Genomic DNA, 22,739 nt, shown 5'->3' on the forward strand with positions numbered 1-22,739 from the left:
GGTTTCCTTCTTGATTCTCTCAATTCTGTTCCATTGGTCTGTATGTATATTCTTAAGTCAGTTACCACACTGTTTTGATTATTATAGCTTTGTGGTTAAGTTTTGAAATCAGGACGTATGAGTCCTTTAACTTCACTGTGTTTTTTTCCAAGATTGTTTTTGACCTTTTAAATTTTTTTATTATTTTTTCTTTATAGGGCAGCACCTGTGGCATATGGAAGTTCCTGGGCTAGGGGTCAGATCTGAGCTGCATCTGCAACCTACATACACCACAGCTTGTGTCAATGCTGGATACTTAACCCACTGAACAGGGTCAGGGATCAAACCCACATCCTCATGGATACTTGTTATATTCCCACAATGTGAACTCCTGTTTTTGTCTTTCTTTCTTTTTTTGGTCTTTTGTATTTTTAGGGCTGCATCCACAGCATATGCAGGTTCCTGGGCCAGGGGTTGAATTGGAGCTGTAGCTGCTGGCCTATGCCACAGCCACAGCAACACCAAATCTGAGCTGTCTGCAACCTATACCACAGCTCACAGCAAAGCCTGATCCCTAACCCACTGAGTGAGGCCAGGGATTGAACCCACAACTTCATGGTTCCTAGTTGGATTCATTTCCGCTGTGCAACTAAGGTTAATTTGTGTTTCCTCAGGGGCTGAGTTCTTTCCATGTGTTCACTGGCAATGTGGATCTCTTTTTCTGCCTGTGGCCAGGGATCGATCCTGCATGCTCATGAATGCTAGTCAGATTCGTTAACCACTGGGCCACAACAGGAACTCCAATAAATAAATAATTTTTTAAAAAGCAAAAAGTGTTGCTTGCTCTTAGCCAGGTGACACAATCAATTTTAACTTTGACTTCAGGACTAAGACTGTCCTTTGTCTCAGGGAAGCCAAGGACTTGCTTCCTGTTTGCAAGTCTGTACAGGAATTTCTCCCCATTTCATAGCCAGTGTTTTTCTTTCCAAATATTTCAACCTGTTTGCCTAATAATTAGAGGAATGACCATTCATGTGCTGGACATAGGATACCTACTGGAACATGTTTAAAATGTGGGCTGTCACATGTACTCTTCAGCCAACTTTGCAATGAATGAAATGGAGCCAGGACCAGCCAGCTCTGAATTCCTGTCTGACCAGCACTGCAAGACCCAAGGCCGATTTCTTAACTGCTTTGGCTTTGCTTTCCTCACAGACAAAGGAGGTGTGTGAAATAATCTCTAAGGTAACTTCTTGATCTAACTTTTCATGATTCTAAGGCAGAATGTGAGGCTCTGTCAAAAAATTCCTTGGCTCTGGGAGTTCCCATGAAAGCTACATGAAATCAGCAAACTTTGGCATTCCCTGGTGGCTCAGAAGGTTAAGGATCCGATGTTATCACTGCTGTGGTATGGACTCAATCCCTGGCCCAGGGACTTCTATATGCTGCAGGCATGGCCAAAAAAAGTTTTCTTGGCTGTGAAACGTCTCTCTTCTATCATTTCCATCAAGCTGGTTGGATAAATGCTGGTGCGCTCACATCTCTGGACAAATATTAGGGATGCTCCATTTTTCATAGGCCCAAGTCGAAAGCACAGAGTCAAGGAGTTTACCTACCTGCTATTAGGCAAGTGTCTTGGCTGCTCACCTAGAAACAGACTAGCATCATCTTTGTAATTTACACCAATAATCAGCTAGTAAATTCCCTAAAGTGGTGGGTTGCCTCTTGGCTGCAAAAATGTCCTGCTTGCCACCTGCTTGTCACTAAGTGGAATCTAATTTATTTTCTGAGGTGTGGTACGAATACTTTTCCTCTAAATTGAGATATTGAGTTATCCACGGACAAAGAGGAACCACTGATAAGAATGGTATCATCTTACCTTTGAATTTGCATAAACATAAAATATTAAGTTTATTGGGTGTAAGGTAGGTCAGCTTCTAGTCAGACCTGTTAGTTTCAAAAGTTGGCAACAACCTGCTGCTGTCAGGAATTACAGGTTGAAAGCAACTAAGGTCAGTTGAATTTACTTGGTGTTGGAATTCAGACGAGAGCAGACTGGCAAGTGGAGGTTAACTATCACACAGTTAAAAGCAGGGAGGGTCCGTGATCCCAGATGACTCAAGATGCCAGTGCAGTGTGGCAAGTGACGTCGAGAAAGGCAGCACAGCCAAGTTCATGGGAGAAGACTGTGCTAGGGGAGTTCTGTAGCTAAGTCTTGTGTGAGCAAAGGCAAATTTGGGGGATCCGTAAAATCAAAATACATTTGAGAACATTGGTTTGGTCACAGTGATCAGACATACCATGTAGGCTATTGTTCATTTACGAAATTAGAGGAAGCAATAAGGAAAACTGAAAAACATGGCATGAATTAAAGGAGATTGTCTGAAAAGAAGAGAAAGGATTTGAGTTACTAGAAGCCCCTGAAGGAAAGAGAATTTCATTCAGGAATAGGAAACTCTAAATAAATAAGACTAGGTAGGAAATAGGCCAAATACGAACCTTACACTTAATTTAAAAATTTGGGAGTTCCCGTCGTGGCTCAGAGGTTAACGAACCCGACTAGCATCCATGAGGATTCGGATTCGATCCCTGGCCTCACTCAGTGGGTTAAGGATCCATCGTTGCCGTGAGCTGTGGTGTAGGTCTGGGATGCGGCTCAGATCTGGCGTTGCTGTGGCTGTGGTGTAGGCTGGCAGTTGCAGCTCTGATTCACCCCCTAGCCTGGGAGCTTCCATACGCCAGGGGTGTGGCCCTAAAAAGACAAAAAAAAAAAAAAAAAAAAAATTTTTACTTTTTTCTTTTTCTTGCCTGCATGTGGAATTTTCCAGACCAGGGATTGAACCCATGCCATAGCAGCAACCTGAGCTGTAGCAGTGACAACGCCAGAGCATTAATTCACTGAGGCATCAGGGAACTAAAAAACTTGCTGATTTCTTAGGGCCTCATGTACCTTTTAATTTTTTAACTTTTTAAATTTTTTCACTTTTTAGGACCGAATCCACAGCACATGGAGTTACCTAGACCAGGGGTCCAACTGGAGCTGCAGCTGCCGGCCTACACCACAGCCACAGCAACTCGGGAACCGAGCTGCATCTGCGACCAAAACTACAGCTCACACAACTCTGGATCCTTAACCCACTGAGGACAGGGATCAAACCCGCATCCTCATGGATGCTAGTCTGGTTCTTAACCTGCTGAGCCACAACCAGAACTCCCTCCTTAGCTTTCTTTGACTCACCCACACCTGCTAAGTGGCCCCCTTTATGTTCTATTGTTGTAATTACTATAGAGTAATTGCCAGCAATGCTCACCCAGGGGCACATCAAATTCTGGCTATGGAGAGTCTCTCAGATGATGTATAAAGGAAAGCAAATTGCCCTTTCATTTGATTTTTTTCTTTCTTAAAATTTTTATTTTATTTTACTTTTTAATTTTTTTAAATTTATTTTTTTATTTGATTTTTTTCTTAAAAATGTTTTTTTCTACTAGAGTTGATTTACAGTATTTCGTCAACTTCTGTAGAGTAAAGTGACCCAGTCATACATATTTATACATTTTTTTCTCATTTTATCTTCCACCAGGGCCTCATTGCTTATGATTTTTTTCTTTTTATGGCTGTCGCCATGGCATAGGGAAATTCCCAAGCTAGGAACTGAAACAGAGCTGCAGCTACTGGCCTACACCACAGCTACAGCAACACCGGTGGATCCAAGCTGGATCTGTGAACTACACCACAGCTCACGGCAATGCTGGATCCTTAACCCACTGAGCAAGGCCAGGGATCAAACCTGCATTCTCACGGTCACTGTGTCAGGTTCTTAACCCGCTGAGGCACAACAGGAACTCCTGATTTTGAAAGCCTCTAATTGGCTCTTTGCATTTGGATGGGTAGGTTGGGCCACTGTAATTTGGCACAGTCCGATGTTACTTGAGAGACCTCACTGATGGCAACTCCAAAGGAAAGCCTAAAACTTAAACTCTATTATGGGCTGCTTTTTGGAATTTGCTTTTTATCCTTATAAAGGGGGTGAGGAATGGTCCGCAAAAAGCCTGAATAGATCCGGATTCAGACACACTGGGCAACAGGTAAAGCTTAAAGGACTATTCAATCACGTGTTTGGCATCAGAGCTGCCCATAGAACCTCCTGGATTTGTCATGCTTCTTGCAGTTAGAAACCCGACTTTCATGCCACCTTTGTTACCCAGAAGTAGGTTTTTGTAATATAAATTACACCACTTGTGACAACACTGGAAACTGGAACTGTCCTCTCCATTAAAGATGGAGTGACTTTGGAGCTTGTGACTAGGTTAAGTGGCTTGTCTGGATCATGCAGTGAGTTGACAGCTAGGGGTGCATCCCTGACCCTATCACTTCTATGCCAGCAGCCACAGTAGTGTTTCCAGAGGGGCACCCCAGTAGCAGAACACCTGGCCAGGTGAGGAAGCCCATGAGAGGCGCGCCAGACACCTATACTATCTTCAGCGGGTGATACTTACTTGTAAGTCAGGTAATGAATGTAATTGCACTCCAGGGAGTGGTTGCCAACGTGATTTAGCAAACTTGTTTCTCATCTCCTATTTTTATCACATGCAAAAGACACACCCGCCTTTGCCTGCACATTTCTGTAACACACACCACTTCTCTAGCAAAGGGACTACTGTGTCCTGAGCAGTGCAAATCCAGGTTCCATGGGGGCTGTGATGCCCATGTGGATAGACTATCTTGTTGCTGTTCTTCTTGAATTTTAGTTCTAGAGATATAAAATATTTTCTTCTTCACTGAGATTCTTGAAGAAGATGAAGTAAAGCTATCCAATTAGATGTAAGTACTTATTACTAAAGTATTTAGGCTAACCTGGATTAGAAGATATTTCCTGAGTCATAGGAAGAGAAAGAAATCTTCTCACCCAGACTTTAGTGATTTCTGTTTGTTAGGGCATGCTACCAAATCCTTTAAGAAGTTGTTAAAATTTACAAAAATATATGTTTGAAGAATACAGTCATACATTTAAAAAATGACTGGAGTTCCTGCTGTGGCACAAGGGGATCAGCAGCATCTCTGCAGCACCAGGACAAAGATTTGATTCTTGGCCCAACACAGTGGATTAAAAGATTAGCAGTTGCTGCAGCTGCGGTGTAGGATGCAACAGCAGCTCAGATATGATCCCTGGCCTGGGAACTCCATGTGCCTTGGGGTAGCCAAAAAAGAAAAAAGGAGAAAAATGCTTGCCAAAAATTTTTATGACCCAGAGATAATCATTTGCTAATATTTAAAAAAAAATTTTTTTTCATTTTAGATGGTTTACAGTGTTCTGTCAACTTTCTACTGTACAGCATGGGGACCTGGTTACACATACATGTATAGATTCTTTTTTCTCACATTATTATGCTCCATCACAAGTGACGAGACATAGTTCCCAGTGCTATACAGCAGGCATTTGCTAATATTTTGATGTATTTGCTTGCAGAACATTTTCTTTCTTTTTTTCAGTCTTCTGTCTGTATTTCTTTTTTGCTATTTAGGGCCACACCTGTGGCATATGGAGATTCCCAGGCTAGGGGTCCAATTGGAGCTACAGATGCCTGCCTCTGCCAGAGCCACAGCAACAACATCAGACCTGAGCCACATCTGCAACCTACACCACAGCTCGTGGCAACACCGGATCCTTAACTCTCTGAGCGAGTCCAGGGATCGAACGTGGAACCTCACGGTTCCTAGTTGGATTCGTTTCTACTGCGCCATGACGGGAACTCCTGCAGAACATTTTCTATGCCCAAGCTGAACTTCCTACATGAGCTAATACCTAGGCACCTAGCAATCTAAGTAAAACATAACCAGAAAGTAGATACCAAGAGGTAGAGCTGAAGATACTAATAAAAAATGTCATCCTCAAAATTGCGGGAAAAAATCAAGAAAAGGCATACAATCGTAAAGGTGGTAGGGCCTTAGAGGCTCCAAGCACAATCTTTTACACTGTGAATTGGCTCCTGAGAAAAAATGTGACCAGCTGAGAGTAAGCAGAGCCAGAACTAGCATCCAGGAACCAAAGCTTTCAGAACAATCTCCCTGCTCTCCCAGTGCTTTTAACCCATTTATTATATACAGGACTGGATTTGTTTTTTTTTTCTTTTTAGGGCTGCACCCATGGCATATGGAGTTTCCCAGGCTAGGGGTCGAATTGGAGTTTCAGTTGCTGGCCTACACCACAGCCTCAGCAATGTGGGATCCGAGCCTCATCTGTGACCTACACCACAGCTCACGACAACGCCAGATCCTTTAACTCACCGAACAAAGCCAGGGATTGAATTCCCATCCTCAGGGATACTAGTTGGGCTTGTTATTGCTTGAGCCACAACGGGAACTCTCAGGACTGGATTTAATGATTCATAAACCCTGGCTTTGAAATGAACATGCTTGGTATGAGAGAAGAACATTATGTCAGCAGATCCTTTTCAACCCACTCAAGTGATATTTGGTAGAGATTAGGTCCACTACTGAAATGTTAAATCAGAGAATGTTAGAATAGCAAGAAACTGGAGCAGTCCTACATAGCTTATGGCCCCATTATACAGAGAGGAAAACTGAGGCCCAGAGAGGGATGATGCCCAGCCAGTTTGTGGCAGAATTGGTAGTAGATCTCATTCCCTGACTCAACAGGTTCTAAAGACACTGTGGCATATTGGTCATCAAAAGAGAACTTCCAAAACACCCTACGTCCTCTCGATCAATGGGAGCCCAGTTACTCTGCCTTAGTTACTTGGCCTTCAGCTGGACTACCCAATTGCGACAGTGAGCCTAGGCAATGGTCAGCAATGACTGCCAACTTCACAAAAAGAGACCATTGGAAATGATATGCCTCCTGATGAATGTATGAGGTGGTTTTCCTGAAAAATTTAAATCTGAATCAGAATAAAGCATTCTGGAGTTCCTATTATGGCTCAGTGGTAACGAACCTGATAGGTATCCATGAGGATGAAGGTTCAATCCCTGGCCTCGATCAGTGGGTTAAGGATCTGGCATTGCTCTGAGCTGTGGTATAGGCCAGCAGCTGTAACTGTAATTTGACCCCTAGCCTGGGAACTTCCATATGCCGTGGGTTTGGCCCTAAAAAGACAAAAAAAAAAAAAAAAAAAAAAGAAAAAAAAGCATCCAGCACAAGCAAGTATCGAGGAGGTAGAAGAACATGTTAGAGACTCCCAGAAATATACACTAGAAAAATCTGGAATGTGGGAAACCTACAGAATAAGAGTTTCTTCAATAAGTCAGTATCAAGGAAAAAATGAGATGGGGGGGCATCTACATATTAAGAAAGATCTAAGAGTAGAATGCAATGTATTTGCATTGTTTGGATCCTGATTTTTTTTTATATTTATTTGCTGTCTTTTTGTAGGGCCGCACCTGCGGCATATGGAGGTTCCCAGGCTAGGGGTCTAATAGGAGCTACAGCTGCTGGTCTATGCCACAGTTACAGCAGTGCCAGATTTGAGCCATGTCTTCGACCTACACCACAGCTCATGGCAACGCTGGATCCTTAACCCACTGAGCGAGGCCTGGGATGGAACATGCCATCTCATGGTTCCTAGTCGGATTCATTTCCATTGTACCACGAAGGGCACTCCCCTGATTTTTTTTAAATAAATTTTTTTTAATAAAGTATAGTTGATTTACCATGTTGTACCAATTTCTGCTGAACAGCAAAATGACTCAGTTTATATATATTCTTTTTAAAATATTATTTTCTATCACAGTCTATCCCCCGAGACTGGATATAGTTCCCTGTACTATACAGCAGGATCTCATTGCTTATCCACGCTAAATGTAATAGTTTGCATCTACCAACCTCAAATTCCCCATCCATCCCACTCCCTCCTCCTTGGCAACCACAAGTCTGTTCTCTATGACTGTGAATCTGTCTCTGTTTTGTGCCATATTTTGGACTCCATGTATAAGTGATATTATATGTTATTTGGATCCTGGTTTGAACAATCTACTTAAAAAAAACAAGGAGACAGGTGCATTAATACCCCATTACATGATTAAAAAGGATCACAAAGCATTTTATGAACAACTGAATGCCAACAAATTAGGTAACTTAGATGAAATGGATCTATTTCTAGAAAGACACAAACTTGAAATTGACTCAAGAGGAAATAGTAAATCTGAATAGATCTGTAACAAGTAAAGAGACTAAATTAGTAATAAAGTTACAAAACAAAAGTACCTACAAAGAAAAGCTAAGGCCCAGACAGCTTCACTGGTAATTCTTTGAAACATTTAAAAAGAATACATGGGAATTCCCATCTGGCTCAGTGGTTAAGGAACTCTACTAGCATCCATGAGGATGAGGGTTCAATCCCTGGCTTCACTCAGCGGGTTAAGGATCTGGTTTGCTGAGAGCTGTAGTGTAGGTTGCAGATGCAGCTAAGATTCAGCATTGCCGTGGCTCTGGTGTAGGCCAGCAGTTACAGCTCTGATTGGACCCCTTGGCTGGGAACCTCCATATGCCGTGGCTGTGGCCCTATTAAAAGAAAAGAAAAGAAAAGAAAATGCTAAGGAAGCCACTAAAACTTAATAAATGAATTCAGTAAGGGTATAAGATTAATCTGTAAAAATTAATTATATTTATTTTTAAATTTTTTTAATTTTTAATTTTTTTTCAATTTTTAAATTATAGTTGATTTACAATGTTCTGTCAATTTTCTATAGTACAGCAAAGAGACCCAGTCACACATACATATGTACATTTTTTCTCTCATATTATCACCATCATGTTTCATTACAAGTGACTGGCTATAGTTCTCTGTGCTATAATTATGTTTCTATAAGATCAATGTTCAGGATACAAGATCAATGTGTAAAAAAAATTATTTTTTGTCTTTTTAGGGCCTCTCCCATGACACATGAAGGTTCCCAGGCTAGGGGTCGAATTGGAGCTGTAGCCACAGCAATGTGGTATCTGAGCCTTGTCTGCCACCTACATCACAGCTCACAGTAACACTGGATCCTTAACCCATTGAGCAAGGCCAGGGATAGAACCTGTGTCCTCATGGATACTAGTTGGGTCCGTTTCCACTGAGCCACAATGGGAACTGCCCAAGGCATTAAAATTAGTTGTATTTCTATACACTTGAAATGAAAATATGAAAATGAAATTAAGAAAATGATTCTATTTTTAATAGCATCAAAAAGAAAGAATATAGGAATAGATTTACAAATGAATTGCAGAAGAATTTCATATACTGTAAAAACTACACATTGTTGAAATTAGTAGAGATGATTTAAATAAATGGAAAGATATTCCATGTTCATAAATCAGAAAACTTAACACTGTCAAGTGGCAGTACTCTCCAAATTGATCTACAGATTCAGTGCAATTATTATCAAAACTACAACTGCCTTTTTTGGAGAAATGGACATGCTGATAGCAAAATTCATATGGAAATTCAAGGAATCCCAAATAGCCAAAACAACCCAAAAAGAAAAATAAAGTTGGAGGACTTATATTGCCTGATTTCAAAAATTTATGACAAAGCTACAGTAATCAAAACAGTACTACAGTGCACAGTATAGTACTACAGTACTACAGTGTAGTACTGGCATAAGAATATGCATATCAACAGAATAAAATTTACAGTACATAAATAAATCCACACATTTATGGCCAGTTGGTTTTTGACAAGGGTGCCAGAAAAATTCAATGGAGGAAACAAAGGCTTTTTAACCAATGGTGCTGGGACAACTGGATTGCTGCATGCAAAAAGAAAGAAGCTGGGTCCCAGCCTCATCCCATATATAAAAACTGACCTAAAATGGATCAAGGCCTAAATGAAAGAACTTGAAGTATAAGACTCTAAGAAGAAAACAGATGATTATGCAATGGTTCCTTAGATACCAAGGACACGTGACAAAAGAAAAAAAAATAGACATCAAAATTAATAACTTTTGTGCTTCGAAGGGCATCATCAAGAAAGTGAGAAGGCTGCCCACTAAATGGAAGAAAACATCTGCAAATCATAAATACAATAAAGGGCTTAAATCCAGAATATATAAAGGACTTTTACAATTTAATAATAAAAAAGACAACACAGTTTTAAAAAGGCCCAAAAATCCAAACAGACATTTCTCTGGTGAGATATCCAAGTTGGTAAATAAGCACATGAAAAGGTGTCTAACCTCATTAGTCACTAGGTAGATGCAAATCAAAGCCACAGTGAAACACCACTACACACCAGTAGCAGAGGTTAATAAAAAAGACGGACAATAACAAGGGCTGGTAAGGATATGGTAAAACAGGACCCCTCATACACTGCTGGGGGGGCATGTAAAATGGCACCCTCCCTTTGGAAAACAATATGGCCATTCCTGAAGAAGTTAAATATACAGATACCACATGGTCCAGCAATTCTTTTTCTAACTTTATGCCCGAGAAACCTGAAATCCTATGTCCATATAAAATCTTATATTTTTTTTCCTTTTTTTTTTTAGAACTTCCCATTGTGGCACAGGGGAAACAAATCCAACTAGTATCCATGAGGATGTAGGTTTGATACCTGGCCCCACTCAGTGATATGGGGATCCGGCATTGCCGTGAGCTGTGGTGTAGGTCGCAGACGTGGCTTGGATCCCGAATTGCTGTGGCTATGGTGTACACTGGCAGCTGTAGCTCCAATTTGACCCCTATCCTGGGAATCTCCATATGCCGTGGGTGTCACCCCCCCAAAAATCCTTTTTTTAATTTTAGTTTTTTAATTGAAGTATAGTTGATTTACAATGTTGTATTAGTTTCTGGTGTACAGCAAAATGATTCAGCTACACACAAACACATACATATATATATATATTCTTTTTCATATTCTTTTCCATTGTGGTTTATTACAGGATATTGAATATAGTTCCTTGTACTATACAGTAAGACCTTGTTGTTTATTTTATATATAGTAGTTTGCATCTGCTAATCCCAAACTCTTACTTTATCCCTCCCCTCACCAGCCTCCCTTTAGTAACCATAAATTTGTTTTCTACGTCTGTGAGTCTGTTTCTATTTTGTAAATAAGTTCATTTGTATCATATATGTATATATATTAGAATTTTGACAATAAAAATGAAGTAATGTAACAAGTTATAGTATAGATGAATCTTCAAAACATGCTGTATGAAAGAAGCCAGTCATATATTCCATGACGCCATTTACCTAAAATGTTCAGAATAGGCAAATCTATAGACAAAAAGTCAATTAGTGTTTGCCTAGGGCTGGGCAGTGACTACTGAGTACAGGGTTTCTTTCTGGGGTGATGCAAATATTCTAAGATTGTGGTGATGACTGTTCCACTCTGTGATGTACTGAAGGCTACTGAGTTATATTCTATAAATGGGTGAAGTGTATGGTAAAGGAGTTATGTCTCAATACATTTGGTAGCAAAAAAAATGATGAGATAATCAGGGAAATATGAAGATTGTGATAATACTAGCTATTACAGTTGAACTGCATGGGCCCACTTATGCGAGGATTGTTTTCGGTAAATACATACAGTACTACATGATCTGAGGTTGGTTAAATCCTTGGTCATGGAAACTCGGATTTGGAGGGCCGACCATGGGGATTTTGATGTCTGCTGCAGGTCCTGGAACCAACCCCCACAGATTTGCAGGGATGACTGGACTGTTAATTTTCCAGGTCTGAATGGCACTGAGGTTATGCTTATTAAAAAAAAAAAATACCCTTTATACTAAAGCATTTGTGAATGCAAATAATTAAAAACAACTCTTTTGACCCTCCCCATTCCTTGAAGTATCACTCCACTTTTCTGCCCTCCTCCCCTTAAACCAAACTCCCCTCCAAGTGATCTATTCCCCCTCCCTCCACTGCTCCTCCTGCCATTCACTCTTGAGCCAATTCCAATAAGGCTTTCATCCTCACCGCTGCAAAGCTATAGCCAACACTCCATTCCAGCCCATTAGTATGCTCATCCTCTGTTCTTGGTTCTGCACCCACAGAATCAACGAACCAGAGTTGGAAATATTTGGAAAAAAATTGCAAAGTCCCAATAAGCAAAACTTGAAGCTGCTATGTTCTGGCAACAGTTTACACAGCACTTATATTGTATTAGGTATTCAAGTAATCTAGAGAGGATTAAAAGTATATGGGAAGATGTGCATAGATTATATGCAAATACCATGCCATTTAACAAGGGACCTGAGCATCCTCACATTTTGGGGTCCGAGGAGATCCTGGAGTCAATCCCCCCTCTGGGGGTTGACTATAATTGACTGGATTGCTTCTCCTTTTATTTCAGTGGTTGCTTTCTATTTTCTCCCCCCCTCTCTTTTTTTTGGCTTTTTAGGGCCACACTTGCAGCATGTGGAGGTTCCTAGGTTAGGGGTCTAATTAGAGCTACAGTTGCTGGCCCACGCCAGAGCCACAACAAAGCCAGGTTCTTAACCCACTGAGCAGGGCCAGGGATCGAACCTGAAACCTCATAGTTCCTAGTCGGATTTGTTTCCACTGTGCCATGATGGGTCCTCACTGGTAGTATTTTAACAGCCTCCTAAGTTGTTTTGCTCTTGCTCTCCTACAATATATTCTTAAAACAGAAGCTAAAGTGAGTCTTTAAAAACAGAAGTCAAACCTTTTCTGCTTAAAATCTATCAAGGTTCTTCATCTCAGTAAAAGACCCAATTCTTACAAAGCCCTTGAAATCCACAAATTGGTCTTGCGCCCCTTTATTATTATTTTTGGCCATACTCATGGCATCTGGAAGTTCCCATTCCAGGGATCACCGGAGCTGCTGAGGTGACAATGCCGAATCCTTAACCCATTGCACCACCAGGGAACTCCTGGACTTAAGCCCGTTAATGCTACAATTTGGCATCCTCTTACCTCCAACCTCATTTTCTACTTCCCCCTCCATACTGTTCTGCCACTCTGGCCTTCTTTCAGTTCGTAGAATGTAGGACAGGTGGCTCCTGTCTCAGAATGATTTCCGCATTTGCCACTGTCTACCTGGAATGCCCTTCTCCCAGGTAAAGACATTTCTTGCTCTCACCTCCTTCAGATCTTTGCTTGGTTTATTTTTCAATGCCCCCCCAACTATTGTGACTTATTTAAGCAGAAATCCCTTTCCCTAGCCTCAGCACTCCCTAAATCCCTCACTGCTTCATTCTTTCCCCATCTTACTTACTCGACCTGACATAGCATATATTTGAATTCTTACTTTGTTTTCTATCTCCGCTCCCTAAGAACAAGGGTATTTTCCTGCTTTGCTCAGTGGTTGGCACAAAATTAGTATATAGCATTTTTTTATATACAAATGCTGTTTATAATGCACTTACTTAATTTACAAGGCTGTGATTTCTTTTTCTTTCTTTCTTTTTTTTTTTAGGGCTGTACCTGCAGCATGTGGATGTTCCCAGGCTAGGGGCTGAATCGGAGCTGTAGCTGCTGGCCTATACCACAGCCACAGCAACACCAGATCCAAACTGCGTCTGTGACCTACACCACAGCTCACAGCAACACTGGATCCTTAATCCACTGAGTGAGGTGAGGGATCAAACCCACATCCTCATGGATCCTAGTCGGGTTTATTACTGCTGTGCTACCACAGGAACTCCCAAGGCTGTGATAATTTCTGCTGTACACAGAGTGACCCAGTCATACATATAAACATATTCATTCTCTCTTACATCCTTTTTTTTTTTTCCTCTCAGCTTCTTTTCCAACATAGATTATCACAGAATACTCAGTAGAGTTCCCTGTGCTATACAGCAGGTCCTCACTGGCCGATCATTCCATATACCTCAGTGTGCACGTGCTATACATGCACTTCTATTCTGTCTTATTAACTGGCACTAGCTTCATAGGACTTTGTGCATGCATCTCTGAGGATGACGAAACAAACTGAACAGAAAATTGTCCATGCACTCAGATGGTTGTCAGGGAGACCAAAGCACAGGGTGGAAATTCTGGAGGTTTGGGTCTCAGTTGCAGCCTTGGGCCCAATCAGCCACTTGACAGTGGCAAAATCATTTTCCCTTTCTGGTCCTCAATTTCCTCATGTGCCAAAAGGAGATCATTGCTTTACATGATTTCTCAGGATTTCTGAGAAAGCAAAATTGAAGATGAGGTGTTGAGTAGGAAATGGTGTGTTTTAAACTTCTCTGTGCCACTCCCAAGGCATATGGAAGTTTCCCAAGCAGGGATCGAATCCAGGCTGGAGCAGAGACCCTAGCTGTTGCAGAGACAACACCAGATCCTTAACCTGCTGCACCACAGTGGGAATTACCTGGCATTTTATATATATATATATATATATATATATATATATTTTTTTTTTTTTTTTTTTTTTTTTTTTTTTTTTTGGTCTTTTTGCTATTTCTTGGGCCGCTCCCGCGGCATATGGAGGTTCCCAGGCTAGGGGTCCAATCAGAGCTGTAGCCACCGGCCTACACCAGAGCCACAGCAACGAGGGATCCGAGCCGTGTCTGCAACCTACACCACAGCTCACGGCAACGCCGGATCGTTAACCCACTGAGCAAGGGCAGGGATCGAACCCGCAACCTCATGGTTCCTAGTCGGATTCGTTTCTACTGCGCCACGACGGGAACTCCCATTTTATATTTTTTAAGAGCAATGGGCTGTGCCCATGGCAGGCAGAAGTTCCTGGGCCAGGGATCAAACCTGTGCCACGGCAGTGACCCAAACCAGAGCAGTGACCATGCCAGATCCTTAACCGCCAGGCCAGCAGGGAACTCTTAAACTCCAGGGTTCTTTTAGGGACCTTGGAAGACACAGTTTTGCTGTGTTAAGCCCTTATATATCAGCAATTGAGAGCGAAGGCTCTTGGTGTCAGCCTATTCTTTACCCTCTGAAACCTCTCACATGTATTTTTTTCACCATCCTTGTCCAAACCAGTGAATAGTCAGTGGCCATGTATGTCCAACTCCCATGGAAGTTGTTTCCTGATCACTTGTGTGCATGTGTGGTTGTGAGCTTCCCCTCAGCCCATCTGTGATGCAGTACCTTGGTTTTTTCCCCTGTAAAATGTGGTTAATAACAACTGGGTGTTTATCTTGATGGCTTCAACGACATTTATCAATAACTTACATAGAGTGGTAGTATGACATGTGGTGATCTTAAAGTCTCCACAAATGCTTCCTAAAAGTGGAGTATGTATTGTCCTTCTGCTGCCAGGGTCACTTTCTAAAACTTGTTTCACCATGTGTTATGACCCTCTAGTTGAGGAACTGAAACACTAGATGTCTCTACTTGGCTTCAAAATATTCCTTATCCTATTGAAAGCAAGGTCTCAAAGAGGTATTTGCACACTTAGGTTCATAGCAGCATTACTCGCAGTAGCCAAAAGGCTTAAGTAACCCAAGAGTCCATTGTGTATATAAACATACCACATGTACCTACATACAATGGGACATTAGCCTTAAAAGAAAGGAAATTCTGACACAGGCTTCGACATGGAAGAACCCTGAGGACATTTTACTCAGTGAAATAAGCCAGTCACAAAAGGACCATGATTCCAATTATACGAGGAAACCTGAATAATCCAAATTAGAGAGCCAAAAGTAGGATGGTGGTTGCCGGAGGAAGGAAGGAAAGAATGAATTGTTTAATGGGTAAAGAATTCCAGTTTCCTAAGATGAAAAGATTTTTCAAGACGGTTGCACAGAAATGAAAATGTCCTTACCCGTACACTTAAAAATGGTTAGGATGGTGTATTTTATATGATGCACATTTTACAATAATTAAAAACTCCCCATCCTATTTATTGAGCCTTACTTTACAACTGCTCTCCTTTTTCTTTCCCACTTCAGTTAGATTGTTTTCTTTTCATTGTACTCCCAGTATAACACCCACTCCCTCCTGAGCCATTGCCCCATGCTATCTTCTCTGGAATGCTCTTTCATCAGCACCCAAGTGTTTTCAAAAGGTCGCCAGTGCTGCTTTGGCCCTAAAGATGCCACCTTTTCTAGATCCAAGCAGGAGTCACATCAGCCTTGTCATCTCTACTCCTTTATACCAGAGTTCACTCCCTTTCCTGAACTACACATTAGAGTGTACACACGGCTTTGTTTCAGCTCCAACTGCGACATCGAAGCCCCGGACTCTCAGGAACATGATCTCACGGTTCTCCCAAGATCTAACGCACGCTGCTAGCACGAAGCTCGGTATACCGGAGCTCCCAGGGACCACTCAACACGTTGGATATAGAGATGGAGGGAAGCCAATTCACAATTTAAGAGTGGTTTCCACGAAGCAGCGTGTAATCTCACAAAAGCTTGTCAAAGACTTGCGAGCGCAGGGGCTCGCCGCGAAAAAATCAGGGGTCCTTCAGGATGCTTAAGGGGAGCCCTGAAACTTGCACGACTTTTTAACCTTTCGAAATTCTCCCACATGTCATCCAAGAGCAATACGGGGGGTGGGAGTGGGGGAAGGAAAGCAGCGTGATGGATTGAGGCGCCGGAGGAAGAGAGGCGTAAGGGCTCCGGGCTGGCTCAGGTTCAAAAAGGGCCAAGAACCGTTAAAAAGTTGTGCTTCCGGCTCGAATGTCCGCGCCTATCCGAATACGAGGGGTGGAGCCATCGTCAGCTGCGGTACGGGAAGTCGTAGGGCACAATTTCCTCCATCCTGGACGCACGACGGGTGTGCGACGCGCGTAACCCAGAAGTGAAAGGCCGTTTCCTTCGGGTATTAGACACCCCCCACCTCCCGCCCCCACCGGAGGAAGTTCCGGCAGGACGACTTTGACCAATGCTTTTCTCGTTCCTCCTTAGTTCTGCCCTCTCGGCTTTCTGGTGACCTTACTGCCGTTACTGCTGTGGCCGCTTATGTCCGACCCTCCTTGCCTAGCCTGCGTTTTACCACAACTCCCTACGGGGTCCAACTCCATCCTGGCCGCCCTTTCCCTAAAGAACTTTACTCTACGGGTCCCCATCAGGGCCAAGTGACATTCTTCGCGGAGGGAAACGCTCCTGGAACTTAACTGCTCCCGAAGCCTATCGCAGCCAGGCCGGCGCCTGCGCAGGGCGTTACCATAGAGAAGCAGCCGCCTCTCTGGTCTCGGTTAATATTCTCTATGGTCCAGCCGGGTCGTGGCGGTAAGGGGAAAAAAGGGAGACCTCACTGCGCAGGCGCGCTGGGCTTCTAATTTTTTTTTTTTTTTTTTTTTTTTTTTAATCCCAGCACCAAGCGCTTAACCTCATTGGGGTGGAGGAGAAGGCGGCGGCCGTCGGTTCCGCAGCAGCAATAGGAGCGGCTAATACGGCCGTAAGTACCCGGTTAGGGCGAGGATGTGTTAGACCCGAGCCTTCCCAGGCCCCTGCCCCCGCCTCCGGGTGCTGGGCGCCGAGTCTGGGTGGGGGCGAGGTCCAGCGCTGTCACCGGCTCTTGGGTGCACTTTGGGGGGAGGGGGCGGCCTTAGGTGGGAGCCGGGCGGGGAGCGGATGGGGAGGGTTGTTTATCCAGCCCGTAGGTCGCAGATCCCAGGCTGTTTGGCAGAGGGAGGGGGGCGGCTGTGCGGTCAGCCCGGCTTTGTGTGCCCCCCTCTCTTCTCCGCTCCCAGACCCCACCCCGGGCCCCCTTCCCGACTCCCTGGCCGGGTGGGAGAAGCCGCGTTTGAAAAGAGCCGGGGGTTGTGGGGTGAGGGGGCCAAGTCCCCAACAACTAGTCCTGGGCGAGTGATGGCTGTGGAGAAAGATCCGGAGGAAAGGGGTCCGGCCAGGCAAGACAAAAGCCGAACGGCGGGCCGGGCGGGATGCGCAGGGTCCCCGTGGTCCCTGGGCCCGCGGCGGGCTGCTTTCGGAGGCTGGGAAAGCGGACAAGTGCTGAGTTAAGCCTTGTGCAGCCTCCTCAACTTGCCTTTGTTGTTCTTCGGTATTGGCAGGGACGCTCTGACGAAGATGAGTGTGTGATCTTGCACGTTAGCCTGGTTGGGTACAATGGACCTAATCGCATTTTGCTTTCCATTTTCCGAGCCGCTTGGATGAGTATGGGGTTTTCCAGAGTCTTAACTTATTACATAATGTTTTTAAAAACATAGTTGTGTTTATTCCTAAAGTTAAAAAAAATTGAGGTGGAGCCTTAGCGAGTGTTGTGGGTTGCATTAGGGTGAGTTTCTCTGTTGTGGGGTTCGTTCATTAAATGCTGGCCATTCGTAGAACCTGTGAGCTCTTTAAACATGATACTTTAATTTGTAGATTGGAAGCTTCAGATTCTCCCGTCCTTTGGGAGGTTGCGATGCAGAAGAGTCAGAAGTGAGAAATACTTGCTTGCTGCCAATGTGCCTTGCCCCCTAAGCGGGTGCCAGAGTCAGGCGTAAATGATGGCTTTAGAAATTGTGGCTTTTATTACTATTATTGTGACATTTACTGTCCTCTTGATATGAGGGATCCTGGACAGTGGGCTAGTTTTGCTCATCAAGGGAGTGGAGAATAGTAACATTGATGCCAAGACCATATAGATAAGAAAAATATCACCACAATGTCCCAGAGTTACTGAGTATTTATTTATCTACTCCATTTGCTAGGGAAGATTTAAATTTTGGTGAGCTGTTTGCTTATTCATCTTCGTATGATTGGGTAATTACACTTCTTTTATCAGTTGTTCCTCAGATCTCACTTTGTAGTTTTATTAGGTAACATGTAGCTGTTTTAGATTTTTAACGTTTTAATTTTTGTTGATGAGTTTTCAGCTATAGGTTTATATTCTCCCTACTAAGGTTAAGCAAAGTCAGAAATCTGTTGAAGAGGCTGTTTTTCGTGGAGGTGTGAAATACTGTGTCTCCAAGTTACAATCTAAGTGGTAAGTATGGAGAAGGCCTTTGCACCTTAAATTAGTGTTAGAACTGAAAATCTAAATCTTCTCTGTGTCAGGATTTTGGCCACAGACTCAACTTTATATGAGAAAAGTAGGCATTTTTTGTGCTAACAGGAAGCAAAAATCTGAAGCTTGGTGTTTTATGCTTCAGTAACTACAGCGATAGAATCTCTTAAGTGTAGTTCAGATGATGGGAACTTGCTTTTTATAGAGCAAGATTTCAGATCCTTAAAATAGTTTAACAGGGATGTTGAGAAATGAATGGCTAGAAGACCATTAAGTTTATTGTTCAGATGTGTTATATTTTGTTCACTGGTTTTGGATTTAGATTTTTTCCCCCCTCCATTCTTTGTTAATTCTCTTTTTATAGGTAGCTCAGTCTCATAGTTTGTAAGCTGGGTGAGATAGTTTTTTAGATCTGAGACAAATTTATTTTTTGAGATCTAACAATCTTCTGCTTATAAAGTTGTAGCTTTTGAGGTCATTAGGTAATATTTTTTATTTCATAGTACTATTGCTACATGTTATAACCATCTAGGGATGACAAATATTAGGCTCAAAGCTGAGTTATTAAAACTGCTGGTTTTATTAACTGCAAGTCTAGTTGTCAGATAGTGGCAAGAATAGACAGCAGAAACTAACAAATATTTAAAAACAGAATCAGTGATGATTCAGTCTTTGGTTTTTGAAATGTAGTTTAATAAAGTAAACTAACTTTTCTTTACCTAGTGCAAGCAGGTCAGCATCCATAAGGAGTGTATTTAACTGACCTCTGAAGGCCTCTTCTTTTTAGCACCAGAATTTCGTGATTGTTTCTAGCTGGGTCTTCACCACCCCAGGGCCTTCCTGCCTCCTTTAGGCTCAGACCATTACTGCCATCCTGAACGCTTCTCCCCACATTCTTTTTTTGTCTTTAGCCTTTTTACGGCCGCACCTTGGCATATGGAAGTTCCCAGGCTAGGGATCAAATTGGAGCTGTAGCTTCCAGCCTATACCACAGCTCACAGCAATGCCAGATCCTTAACCCACTGAGCAAGGCCAGGGATCGAACCTGCAACCTCATGGTTCCTAGTCGGATTCGTTTTCACTGTTCCATGATGGGAACTCCTCTCCCTACATTCTTTATGGCAGCCCCGGTCTACCTCCTTCCAAGGATCCCTAAAAATGTAGCTCCCATGTGTTCAAACGGCAGCATTTCTTCCATATCACCTTTGTTGAGGTCCCTCTTGTTTTCTGCTTGGAAGTCTCCTCACTCCTTGCTGATTCCTAGTGTTTCTAATACCTTCCTCCTAGGAAGATGCACTCCTGTGATTTATTCTCCCCTAGGTCCTTGAGGGCACTGGGAGTTTGTAGAACACTTTGGGATGTCCTCTGTGCCTGCACTACTGGACTCGTGTCACTAGTCATTGTAGATTGAATGAAGGAATAAGTGAATGTATCCTAACTTAGATTAATCTGATTTGAGCCTTGGAAGAGCTCTTAGAGGCCCCATAGTCCAACAGCCTTCCTTTTGTCTGGTGTATTCTGGTCTTTAGCCTCAAACTGCAGGCATGCCTTTTTGTTGTTGTTATTGGATAGGTCTTGGTTTCTGGAAAGGTGTGTGTGTGTGTATTTAATATATACGTATATATGTGTGTGTATGTATATGTGTGTATTAATTTTAGCCCTACCCATGGCATGTGGCAGTTCCCGGGCTGGGCATCAAACCCTAGTCATAGCAATAACCTGAGCCACAAAAGTGACAACTTTGGATCCTTAACCCCAGGGAATTTCAGAAGGGATTTGAGACTTTTTCCAAATCTGCTCCTGCCCCCCTTTTACCTGTTGATCTTATGTATCAGGTCTGTTTCTTTTCCATGTAGTAACCTCTGATCTCCCAGGACAGTTGTCAGGCCTTCTCTAGGTTTATTGAATAAGTTCTTAACCCCTTTCTTTAGTTAGACACCAGGTACCATGAGGATACCGTTGAAAAGACACACTTCAAGGGCTCACTAATAGTCTAATAGAGGAGACAGACAAAACATTAAGAATTGGTGCTGGTGATGTGAAGTCTGTAAACAGCCCTAGATCCTTTGTCCCTTCGTAGTTTAACCTGATTTCCCCATATTCTCTTTAGCGGACTCTGTTTTGTTAGGGTTCTTTAAATGCGATGTCTGAAATAAAGCAGAATTTGATACGACCTGACCAGAGTATACAGTTATTGTCTTGGGTTAGGAAACTGTACCAAGGATTTTCAAACTTTGTTATGCATTCTGGCTCTGCCACTTACTAGCCCTGTGACTTTTGGCCAAGGGCCAGTTAAATGATCTCTTACTGTAGTGATTTCGTCTATAAAAGGATGGTGAAGGCAGGGCAGTGTTAATAGTAGTATCTACTTGCAGGGTTATGTGAGGCTTTAGTGAGACAAAGTATATAAGGAGCTGAGCATAATGATTGGCATATACTAAGTAGGCCTATGGAATTCCCATCGTGTATTCATGGTAGAAATTAATATTAATAACAGTGTAATAATGATAGCAGTAATCAAGTCACCACAGTCACTTTGAGAGCTTCTTAAAATAAAAATGGGAGTTCCCGTCGTGGCGCAGTGGTTAACGAATCCGACTAGGAACCCTGAGGTTGCGGGTTCGGTCCCTGCCCTTGCTCAGTGGGTTAAGGATCCGGTGTTGCTGTGAGCTGTGGTATAGGTTGCAGACGCGGCTCGGATCCCACGTTGCTGCGGCTCTGGTGTAGGCTGGCGGCTACAGCTCCGATTCGACCCCTAGCCTGGGAACCTCCATATGCCGCAGGAGCGGCCCAAGAAATAGCAAAAAAAAAAAAAAAAAAAAAAAAGAAAAAAAAAAAAAAAAAAAAAAAAAATAAAAATGGCCTAGTCTTATTTATTCCCAACCATTCAGAGATAGTAGTCAGTTAAGTCTGCATGGGGCTGGCAGCCCCAGTTTTAACAATCCCCAAGTAATTTTTCAAAACACAGTGTGAGAATCCTGCATTCTGTACTAATGTTGTCAGTGATTATAGTTGCTCTTACGGATTGAAAAATGACCAGGTAATAGGCAAATAGATTCTCCTAGACTGTTTGAACCATGTTGGTAAAAGGAAAGACCTGGACCCAGATGCTGGCCCCTTGGGAAGCATGCCAACTTATTATCTGTTTGAGTGCATCTCCTAAATGCTGAAGCTCCATATACACAAACCTCTTCGTAATACCACCAGCCAGGTTGAAGGGACAAGCCCTGGATTTTCAAAGCACTTTTACATTCATAATCTTCTTTGTTCCTTTCAAAACCCTGTGAGGTAGGCAGGGAGATTTCATTATTATCCTATCAATTTATGAATGAGAACTCAAGACCTGCAAGTTTAATCCCAGTCCATAATGGATCCAGGGTGACGTTGGGCCTTCTGTTCCTCAGCCTTATTCTTTTCATGTAAATTGTCACTTAGCTACATAGTTTTGTTGCCTGAAGTTGTGGTTCTGAAGTCCTTGGATCTTTTTGCCATGTGGATAGTTGCCAAACCAGATTTCCACCTATCTTTTAGTATGTTTATATTTGCTTTTAAAAAAGTGTAAGTTTAAGGTTTCATAGTTAACGTATCTATAAAGATTTGTTTTTTTGTGAAAAAAATGTGGAACTGGCTTTGTGGTCGCCATCTCGTTCCCATGGTGCATTTGGGTGAATTTCTTCTCTTTCAGGATGGCTGAGGTCAGTGACTGCACTTCCCACCTCTCTATAGTGGTTGCCCAGGTAACTTTCCAAGCAGAATCAGTTAAATATATTTGTGTCCTGTGATGATGATATAGCAATAACAGAAAAAGTTGAGAGACCAGAGCGGGGAAAGTCCATATCCAGCCATCCTAACACAAGGGTTTTTTTTCCTTAGTGTATCACCATTTAAAGATGTCCTTATGTCCATGCTTTTTAGTAAGTAATTTCAGCT

General features: G+C 42.6%; 1 protein-coding gene across 47 annotated transcripts in view; it reads left to right on the top strand.

The window, feature by feature from the left end:
- The first annotated feature begins 17,179 nt into the window (after window positions 1-17,179).
- Window positions 17,180-22,739, top strand: part of CLASP1 (cytoplasmic linker associated protein 1) — a 259,813-nt gene continuing 254,253 nt past the window's right edge. For all 47 annotated transcript variants that reach the window (XR_014829645.1, XR_014829648.1, XR_014829633.1 and 44 more), the window contains exon 1: window positions 17,180-17,255. The gene's annotated coding sequence lies outside the window, so the exon portion shown is untranslated. The remainder of the gene's footprint in view (window positions 17,256-22,739) is intronic.

This window comes from Sus scrofa, chromosome 15 (genome assembly GCF_054392235.1).
Source record: "Sus scrofa isolate SSC_HxYL_T2T_F1_AM1 chromosome 15, Sscrofa_HxYL_maternal_Yorkshire_Landrace_v2.0, whole genome shotgun sequence".
NCBI lineage: Eukaryota > Metazoa > Chordata > Mammalia > Artiodactyla > Suidae > Sus > Sus scrofa.